This window comes from Henckelia pumila, chromosome 3 (assembly GCF_033568475.1).
Source record: "Henckelia pumila isolate YLH828 chromosome 3, ASM3356847v2, whole genome shotgun sequence".
Classification (NCBI taxonomy): Eukaryota; Viridiplantae; Streptophyta; class Magnoliopsida; order Lamiales; family Gesneriaceae; genus Henckelia; species Henckelia pumila.
The window spans coordinates 130,635,067-130,646,490 of record NC_133122.1 but is presented as its reverse complement, the minus strand read 5'-3'; the positions used below and the strand labels follow the sequence as shown (position 1 = coordinate 130,646,490).

Sequence of the window (11,424 nt, the reverse complement as noted above, 5' to 3'; positions counted from 1 at the left end):
CTATATATAATGTCAATAGATCAATTTACGCTATTTTTCGTCGAATATTTTGTAAATTCAAAAATAATAATAATATTGCAATATACCAATTTGCTTCATTTGAATTTTTTTTTGCAAATTCGAATTTATTTTCAAAAATATTTATGTCACCTTAATTTATGTCAGTGATCAATTTGCTTCGTTTGAAAAAACCACAATTTCGAAGTCAATTTTAATAATATATCAATTTTTAGTTCAAAATTTACTTTTTTGTCAGCACTTTGTTTAATTATTATTAGTTCTTAAGGTCAATATATATTTGAAAATCTTCATAATATATATACACGCACACACATACACGTAGTTGCCCATGATGATTGCTCATATGATCAAAACTCTACATATATATATATATAAATATACCAATATCATTAATTTTAATTTAATCAAATCACAAATTCGAATTTGATAATAAATATATTTATCTACTATCATTTTTGCAACAAGATATTTTATTTAATTTTATCAACAAAGTGAACGTAATAATTAATAATTTTTTCCTGAAAATACGTTTTAGTAAAAATTTTGTAAAGTTTACCTTCTATATCAAAAAAATGTAATAAATGATATATATAGACACATAACAAAATTACAATCTCGGATTTGATTTGTTTACAAAATTCATGAATTCGAATTTTCTAAAAATATTTGTGTTACAAAAGTAAAGAAAGAGTAATAAACTTATATATAATAACAATGGATCGATTTACACAATTTTTTCCCCAAAAATTTGCTAAAATTTTAAAATAATAATAATATTACAATCTACCAATTTACTTCATTTGGAAAAATAACCAATTCGAATTTATTTTCGAACTATTTTTGTTATAAAAAAAAGGAGACAAAAGAGTGATAAATCAGATGCTATATATAATAATAATGTGTAATAATGTATAAATTTTCGTTGAAGCTATTTATGTCAATCACAATTTTTGTTAATTAACTATTATACCTATTTGCTTCTTTTGAAAAAAATCACAATTTATTTTCTCTATTTTTTAAGATTTACACTACATTTAGCATTTAAAGATGTCGTTCTTGACAAAGTGAAATCATTTTTTCAGAAAAAGTCATCTTTTTTTATTATTAAAAACATAATTATTGTAAAAAATAATGAAATATGAATCAAAAACTAATAAATACAAAATCAATTTTATAGACAAAACAACGTATATGACACTTTTCCATAAATTTTTTTGAATTTAATAGTTTTCTAGATTTGAAAAGTGTGAATGTCACCGATCAAAGTTGAAACATAACTTTTTGATATGTTTGTCATCTTTTATAGATAGATTATATTTTATATCATTTTTTTGTTCACTTACAAGTTTTTGAATAAATAACATTTGTTGTTTACTAAATTTAATTGTATGTTTTGTAATTGTGTGCTTCATAATTCATTTAGCTCATTGTATTTTAATAATTAGTTGTATAATATAACATCCTGCGCAACGCACGGTGGAACACTAGTACACTAGTATACTATTATAATAAAGAAACACAGAAGCAGTGGCATTAATTTAACACGTACAAAGATATGATATTAATAGTAGAAATTTAAAATATTTGCTCGGCAAGCCATTGAGTAGCCACCAGACCACCGGCCAAAGCTGCTCCAAATACAGTATGCAATCTCACACAATGATATTTTGCCTTAAAAATCTTCGTCTCATCCTATCAAATTTTCAAAACTCGACTAAATAAAGTGTGCATGATGTATTAATTTAATTTCCAACAAAGAAATTTTAATGCATTATTAAATATTACCTTGTGTTACTTGTCAAAGAAAAAAAATATTACCTTGTGGTGGTCTTGTACAAAGCTTACTACTGAATTCCCCACGGGTAATGTCATAAGGCAAAGAATCTGCAAACAACATCAACAAAAAAAATTCGAGTTTCTAATCAATTCGGATCGATCGAATTAGGAAAATGCATGAAAGATGGTGAGTATTATATATGGATTTGCAAAGACTTACGACACAAGCGTAAGGAAGTGTTTGGGCAACTCCAAAGGCAAACACAAGCCAATAGATCCCCAATACGCTCATTTTCACAACCTTTGAACCTGTTTCAGTACCAAGCCTCACCAATGGAGAAAATTTTCCAACAGCTTTATCATCCTTTATCTGATGAATTGATGCATATATACATATACAGATAAGCTAGTACGTTACGTTGTAATTAAGCTAATAAAGACGGAAAGTGTGATCGGAATCGAAGTCGTTAGTAAAAGAGTAACCACCTGATGGAAGTGACTGCAGAAGAGGATCAAGGCCGAAGTCGAGCCAAAAAGAATCGATATCGAAAGAATCGTACGTGCTCGATACTGGAAGTTCCCTGGCATCCCTGCAGTTTAATTACATATCCATGAGACATGCAGTTTAATTTATGATAGTTTTGTAATTACAAATGAAATTTGTAAACCAACGTCTTGTAATTCAATTTGTACATGTAGCATTATTCATTATTTTTTTCATCTATTTTTAATGCAATATGGGATATAAATATAACCTTTAGGAGTATACCAATATATATATATATTACAACCTTGTGGTGCTTTGAAGCAAATAAAAGGCAATGGTGCAAAGAGGGCCATAGGTTGCAAACACCAAAGGTTCTCCCAACCCATGGTAGCTTAACCGAAACGGCGGACACTGCGGCAGCACATCAATTTCAAAGTTAACCACAGTTAAAACAAGTAAATTTTAATTAATGATATTAATTTTGTTCCAAAGTAATAATGATAATTATAATTATAATAACAACAACAATAATAATAAAACATTTTTCCTTCTCATAACTTTGAAAATTTAATCAATTCTTGATTTCTTTAGGTAGCCAAATGCCACTATACAAAAAGATTAATTTTTTTTCAAATTAAAATCTATATGTGTGTGTAGTGTTCAGAAGTATGATAATGAAATTCTGGGAATCTATTGTTGTGCACATAATAATCTTGTATGATGTCATTAATGATATGATCTAATTGTGGCCCAAATATTTGTTTAAAGCCCATCCCATGTTTTCCCAAGTTCACAAATCCATCGGATTACATGGGGAACATCTATTTGAGAAACACAAAAGATAATTTCTATTCGGTTATAGGAATGTTCTACAGGAATCTCTTTTATTGTTATTTTGTTAGATTTGTTATACAAGTTTTGCTTCATGATTAGTCACAATGATGTATATAAATGAGAGAATTGTATACAAAAGATTTATGATTTTGAGAATGAAACAAATTAATATTTCCACTCCATCGTCTTTAATTTACTTTTCTAATACAATTTAATATCGAGTATCGAGAAACCTGATGCAGTAAATGTTTTCACGATATTCAAATGAACATCTACCGATACTCATGAAGTGTCCAACAAGAGATGCCAAGAATATCAAAATTATGTATGTAGACACACACGATGACACTCTTTATAAAAAGGTAAACCGAAGTTACTTATCCGAATTTTTACCTGATAAATGTAGCCACAAAATATTGCAGCAGCAAGCAACAGCAAGGAACGTGGATTTTGAGCTTCTACGGCCACCGAAATAAGGCCAGTGGCACCAATTGCAAGAACTAACCAAGCAGCTACGTTAATGGCCGTGCGACTTTTATTTGTGCCCAGAATTTGCCATGAAAATAAAAAACATCATTTTATATACTATTATTATTATTTTTAAAAAATTAAATATTAATTAATTTAGAGGGGAAATGGGCGAATATTTTCTTTAATTAAAAATTTTGTCTAACCTGCCCACAATATTAACAACTGATTCTTTCTTGTTTCTGTCAGCTCCTGTGTCATAATCGTAAACATCGTTTGCTGCAAAACAGATGCAAATATTTTATTTTAATAAAATAAGTAGTGCAGATTAAATTGACATAATTAAACGTTGTCATGATATACCATGAAAGTGGATGAAATAAACAAGAAACAAGTAATATAATGAAATTAAAACGTACCCTTTTAGTACGTGATAAAAAGTTTAAAATATGTATAAAAGATCGGGTAATGCTAATTGTACAATAAGAGTTACACGTTGAGTTGCAAAGTCCCAATTAAATACACATATTTTTAAAGAGTTTTTTCGAATAAAATAGAGGAATAATTTTATAAGTTTATATGTATTTTGTATCCTAATTTGTAACTCTGGTTGCATGTACATATAAAACATGGTGTTTGATTTATGAACAATAATTAGTATTTTAAAATATATAACAGGTGTGTACGTCAGTACTGTAACGTCCCATTTTCTCAATCGAAACGTTACTCAAACATACTTACTTAAAGATTTGGTAAAAATAAAACTTTGCGGAAGCATCATCTTATTATTAAAATAGCGTATAAAATGTGCACAAAATAAAATAGCATCTAAAAATATTTTCCAAAACATGGCCATCAACTAAAAAAAAAATTTAAACTTGTTTGTCTCTCATCAAATAAAAGGTTTAAAACATCTTCTATTCGAAAGCATTCACACTCATGCATTGCCGTTGGACCGACCCCTGTCTCTTCTTCATGTCCGCCCACATAATCATCAATAAAAGCATCCACATCATCATTACCTGTACCATTCAAGTATAGTGAGTCGAAAGACTCAACAAGAGCATGCAGAAAAGGATTTTCTAACTTTAAAAGGAACATTAACTTAAACTCCCATGCAATAAACATAACTTTAATATAGCCATATCATAAAAATATTTGGGGAGATGAAGTATGACTAGTGTGGTAATCGTCATAACGAGCCATTCATAGTTTTTTGTTGATCAGACAAGCATATGGCATTAAGCCCGCAAACTTTCATTCTTTGGATAGCCGCTTCGGAGCTCAACCCGAAGTGCATACCCCGTATAACCATCCCGTGAGCCATGTTTGGATAGCCGCTCCGGAGCTCATCCCGAAGTGCATACCCCATATAATCACCACAAGACGCATTAATCATCAAAATATTTTCCATGCATCATATCATTCATCTTATCATGTCATTTTCATAAATCTCGTACATGCTCATAAAGTTTCTCGTGAGCTACATGCTTAAAATCCGTCAAAACATTTCATGAGAAGTTAACTTTCATGAGAAAATCACATATTCATGCAATACATAACCTGACTGATCCACGCGAGGCATTCCATCCGTTTCGGACCTTAAAAACTTTAAAATTCTTCATGAACATTCTTAAAAATAATTAAAATACATTAAAGTATAAAAATCATGATTTTTAGGACTCAAAAACTCATAAAATGGGATGGGAATTTCGAACTTGCGGCGTGGCTGCGCGCTCAACCAGCGCGGGCGTGCCGTCTGCTCGCAAAGTGGGCGCGGGCGCGCTGCGTAACAGCGCGGGCGCGCCTCCTGCTCGCAGATTTACACGACACAGGCCGGGCGCGCAGCATGGCAGCGCGGGCGCGCCGTCGCGTCTCTTTTTTCGAAAACTGATCTTTTTTGCATATTTTTTTCAAAACCCACAATGCTTTGGGACGTTTTTCCATTAAATTTATCATTCTAAAACTTCATAAACTCAAAATAAAGTATACCAATGAATCAAACATTTCAAAGATTTTGAATCAAAACCTTCAAAACTACTTTTACCTAAAAATCTGATTTATTGCCTTCAAATCTTTCAAAACTCGATAAACATGAACCGAACACCTCAGGAATGCTTCACGTATCACAATCAAGCAACATACTCATAGAATTTCAGAAAACATTCATAGATCATCAATCAAATACCTAAGGTTTTACCTTGAAAATAACTATATTCTTGAATGGGTTTTTAAAAACAGTAAAAACTTGCCTGGATTGATTCGATTGGAAATAACCTGAGCGGTAGGACGATCTAGCCTCGAGCCTCTGAAGAACCCTAGCCTTGATGCAGCGTTTGAGAGAGATTTTGAGGAAGAAAAGTGAGCGTTCAAATGAGAGTTCAGAATAAAATTTCTGAACGCTTTTCTTTTGTGACTAATGGGCTCCAACACGGCCATTAGTTACATTTAAATATCCTTTAAAATTTTACTCCCTCACTCAAAAAAGTACACTGCATCCATTTAATCTTAATTTAACATATTTTTCTTAACTCGATTCAAGGCTAGACTCGTACCTACGACCCAAAATTAATACCAATCTGAAAACTTTAAAAAAAAAAAAAATTAACATAACAATCACATAATTCCAGGCATCCAGTAAATCACAAAATCCCGCATAACAATTAAATATTCTAAATAACATGCATTAAATCATATAATTAAATCAATCAATCGTGATTAAGCTAGTGGACTTTTTGGACCTTACAACTCTACCCTCCTTAAAAGAATTTCGTCCTCGAAATTCGACTTACCAAACAGTTCAGGATAGCATGCTCGCATTACTTGGTTCTGTTTCCCAAGTAGCTTCTTCAACCAACTGGTTGCTCCATAATACTTTCACCATTGGAATCTCTCTGTTTCTCAACCTACGAACTTGTCTGTACAAGATTTGAACAGGCATCTCCTCGTAGGACAAGTCTGGCGTCCATTTCACTGGCTCATGGTGGATAACATGAGAAGGATTTGCCACATACTTCCTTAGCATAGAGATATGGAAGACATTGTGGACACCCTCCAAGTTTGGCGGTAGTGCCACTCGGTACGCTCGAGCCCCAACTTTTTCTAGGATCTCAAAAGGTCCTATATATCATGGACTCAATTTACCTTTCTTTCCAAATCTCATAACACCTTTCCAAGGTGACACCTTTAGAAATACATGGTCAACTATTACAAACTCCAAATCTCTACGTCGTTGGTCGGCGTAACGTTTTTGTGGACTTTGAGATGTCAACATTCTGTCTCTGATCTTAGCTATTACATCCAGCATTTGAGTCACTATATCTGGTCCCAAAACAGTTCTCTCTCCAATTTCATCCCAGTGCAAGGGAGTTCTACACCTTCTCCCATACAATGCCTCATAAGGAGCCATTCCAATAGTTGCTTGATAACTATTGTTGTAAGTAAACTCCACTAAAGGTAATTTCGATTCCCAATTACCTCCAAAGTCGATCATACAAACTCTCAACATGTCTTCGAGTATTTTGATCACTCGTTCTGACTGACCATCTGTCTGAGGGTGGAAAGTTGTACTAAAAGCTAGCTTTGTTCCCAATCCTCTATGTAAACTTCCCCAAAAGTTCGAAGTGAACTTAGGATCCCTGTCAGATACTATCCTCGCTGGAACTCCATGCAATCTGACAATTTCTCGAATGTACAGCTCTGCATACTGATTCATCGAGAAGTTATTCCTGACTGGAATAAAATGAGCTGACTTAGTTAACCTGTCAACTATCACCCAAATCGAGTTCATCCTTCGCGGTGAGACTGGTAATCCTACTACGAAATCCATAGTGACATCTTCCCACTTCCATGTGGGTATTGACAAGGGTTTTAGGAGTCCCGCTGGCCTTTGATGCTCAATTTTTACCTGTTGGCAAGTCAAACATTCACTCACAAATTCTACGATATCCTTCTTCATACCTGGCCACCAATATAAGGATTGCAGATCCTTATACATTTTCGTACTTCCTGGATGAATGGAATATGGAACAGTATGGGCTTCAGTCATCACTTTCACTCTCAATGAGTCTACTTCTGGCACCCACATTCTACCTCGGTGATGAACAATTCCATCTTTGACAGTGTACAATGTACCACCCTTGGCTTCATCTATGTTCCTCCACAACGTCAACTGTTCATCAGAAGCTTGGCCTACTCTGATTCTCTCAAGCAAGCTAGGTACTACTGCTAAAGATGATAGAGTGCATATCTCCATTGGTTCAAAAACCTCCAAACCCATACGTTCAAATTCAGCAATCAACTCCTGCTGCACTGTCAATTGGTTCAATGTTGCAGACTTGCGACTCAAGGCATCTGCTACAACATTACCCTTACCCGGATGGTAGCTAATGTCACAGTCGTAGTCCTTCACTAATTTCAGCCATCGTCTCTGCCTCATATTCAACTCCTTCTGAGTGAAGAAATATTTTAGGCTTTTGTGATCAGTGAAAATCTGACACTTTTCGCCGTACAAGTAGTGTCTCCATAGCTTCAAAGCAAAAACAACTGCCGCCAACTCAAGATCATGAGTCGGGTAATTCCTCTCAAGGACCTTCAACTGTCGAGAAGCATACGCTATTACTTTATCATCCTGCATCAACACAGCTCCTAATCCACTCTTAGAAGCATCGGTATAAACCACAAAGCGACCCGTGCCTTCGGGAATTGCTAGCACTGGCGCTAAAATCAGTCTTTCCTTCAATTCTGTAAAGCTCTTCTCACATTGTTCTGACCACACAAACTTCACACCTTTTCGAGTTAAGGAAGTCAGTGGTAGGGCTATCTTGGAGAAGTCTTGAATAAATCTCCTGTAGTAGCCTGCTAAACCCAAGAAACTTCGTATTTCTGTAGCATTCTTTGGGACAGCCCAATTACGAACCGCTTCTACCTCCGACGGATCCACCTCAATCCCCTTAGCTGAAACTATATGACCCAAAAATGAAATCTGCTCCAGCCAAAATTCACACTTACTGTACTTAGCATACAGTTGCTTTTCTTTCAAAATTTGCAACACCGTAGCCAAGTGCTGACGATGCTCCTCCCTACTGCGAGAATATATCAATATGTCATCTATGAAGACTATGACAAACTGATCCAAGAAAGGTTGAAACACCCTGTTCATCAAATCCATGAACACAGCTGGTGCATTGGTCAACCCAAACGGCATTACCAAGAACTCATAGTGGCCATAGAGAGTCCTGAATGCTGTCTTCTGCACATCTGCATCCTTTACCTTCAGCTGATGGTAACCTGATCGCAGATCAATTCTTTGAGAACACCTCTGCCCCTTGCAATTGGTCGAACAAGTCGTCTATTCTGGGCAAAAGATATCTGTTCTTCACTGCAACACGGTTCAGTTCTCTGTAGTCAATGCACAATCTCATTGACCCATCTTTCTTCTTGACGAACAACACCGGTGCACCCCAAGGAGATACACTCGGTCTGATGAACCCCTTATCCAGTAATTCCTGCAACTAATCCTTCAATTCTTTCATCTCGGTCGGTGCCAATCTGTACGGTGCCTTAGAAGGTGGCTTAGTTTCAGGCAACAATTCTATCCCAAATTCGACTTCCCTGACTGGAGGCAATCCCGCAACATCATCGGGAAAAACTTCTGGAAAGTCCTTCACTACTTCCACCTCCACAAGTTTCGGTCGCTATACCTCCAGATCACCACCCATTACTCAATAATTGCCAGGCTGTTCCTACAGAAATCATACCTGGTGCGCTCTTCTTAGAGATTGTGCGGAACGCAAACGGTTTCCCGTTCTGATCTTTCAATGAGACAGTTTTCCGTTTGCAGTCAATAATAACCTCATGCCGAGACAACCAGTCCATCCCAAAAATCGCATCAAAATCCACCATTTTCAAAACAATAAAATCTGCACACAAAACTAGACTCTGCATCTGAACTTTGCAATTTCTTACCATACTACTACTTTCCAGTTCTTCTCCCAAGGGTAACGACACACAAAATTTCGAAATAGATTCATCCCTCAAGACCCCCAATTTCATCATAAAATTAACAGATATAAAAGAGTGCGTAGCTCCTGAATCAATCAACATGAAAGCAGGTAAACCAGCGATACGGATCATACCTGTGACAATTGCAGAATCTGGGTCAACCTGATCGTGAGTCATAGCAAACACTCTTCCCCTGATAGGATCCTTTGACTGCGGCAATCCTTGGCGAAAATGGTGGATTTTGATGCGATTTTTGGAGCATTGGCATTCGGCTGATTGTGGCTTCCCATACTTTTGACAGATAGGTGCATTCGCGGGCCTTGGAGCATTGGCATTCGGCTGATTCTGTCCCTGAGGTCGCGCCTGATTGGGGTTTTGGCGCTGCTGCTGCTGCGGTCTCCTCTGAGCTGGGTCTTGGTACGGCCTCTTCTGACTAGACCCTTGTTGTTCTCTCCCTTGGTAACTGGCTCTTTTCGCTTGCGATTCTTTGATAATATCATTCCCATCTTTCTCTGATAACATAGCCTCATCGACTCCTGCTCGGTACGTTTGTGCCCCACTCAATCTGACATCACGACGAATAGTGGCATTCAATCCCTCCGTGAAATGCCTCAACTTCTCCGCAGCATTACCAAAAATCATGGGCACAAAATACCTCCCCCTTTCAAACTTCTTCACATACTCAGCAATGGACATACTGCCTTGGCGGAGCTCCAGGAATTCTCTAGCAAGTCTAGTCCTGGTACTGATAGTGAAATATTTCCAATAGAACACATCTTTGAATCCATTCCAAGTCAACGTAGTCATATCCACAGCAGAACGGGCTCCCTGCCACCAAATTCGCGCATCATCACGAAACATAAAGATGGCACACCTCACACGGTCTGCATCAGTGAGCTGCATGTAGTCAAAAATGGTCTCCACTGACTGTACCCATTCCTCGGCTACAAGGGGATCAGCCCCTCCTCTGAACTCCTGCGGCCCTAGATCCTTAAACTGTTTAAATATTGGATTAGTCAGTAGTGGCTGATTGTTGTTCCGTCCTCCCGCATGTGCTTGGATTAACTGTTGAATATGCTCCCCTTGGGCTCTACTCTGCTCTCGCAACAGAGTCGCCAACCCAGCCAAAAACTGGTTATTCTGATTGTCCTCATTGTTCGGATTCCTACGGTTAGACATGATCCTGTTGTCCATACAGTCCACATGCTTAATTACGTTATTTAAACATAACATCCTTATTAACATGCATAAATATTAATCGCAAAATCTATCATGCATCTTAAACAATCCATAACATAGAACTTACAGACATGAAGACGAAACACAGGGTCGTGGCAAGAATGCATGCGTGCAAACAAACCCAGAGCGAACTGCTCTGATACCAAGCTGTAACGTCCCAATTTCACAATCGAAACGTTACTCAAACATACTTACTTAAAGATTTGGTAAAAATAAAAACTTTGCGGAAGCATCATCTTATCTATTAAAATATCGTATACAATAAAATAGCATCTAAAAATATTTGCCAAAACATGGCCATCAACTAAAAAGGTTTAAAACATCTTCCATTCTAAAGCATTCACACTCATGCATTCCCCGTTGGACCGACACTTGCCTCTTCTTCATGTCCGCCCACATAATCATCAATACAAGCATCCACATCATCATTACCTGCACCATTCAAGTATAGTGAGTCGAAAGACTCAACAAGAGCATGCAGAAAAGGATTTTCTAACTTTAAAAGAGAAAACTTTAACTTAAACTTTACAGAAATAACTTTGATGTAGTCCTAACATAAAATATTTTGGGTGATGAAGTATGAGTATTGTGGTAAC

At 36.2% G+C, this 11,424-nt stretch overlaps 1 pseudogene; it reads right to left on the bottom strand.

The window, feature by feature from the left end:
* Positions 1-1,596: 1,596 nt before the first annotated feature.
* Positions 1,597-10,768, bottom strand: LOC140889504 (uncharacterized; annotated as a pseudogene).
* Positions 10,769-11,424: the final 656 nt, after the last annotated feature.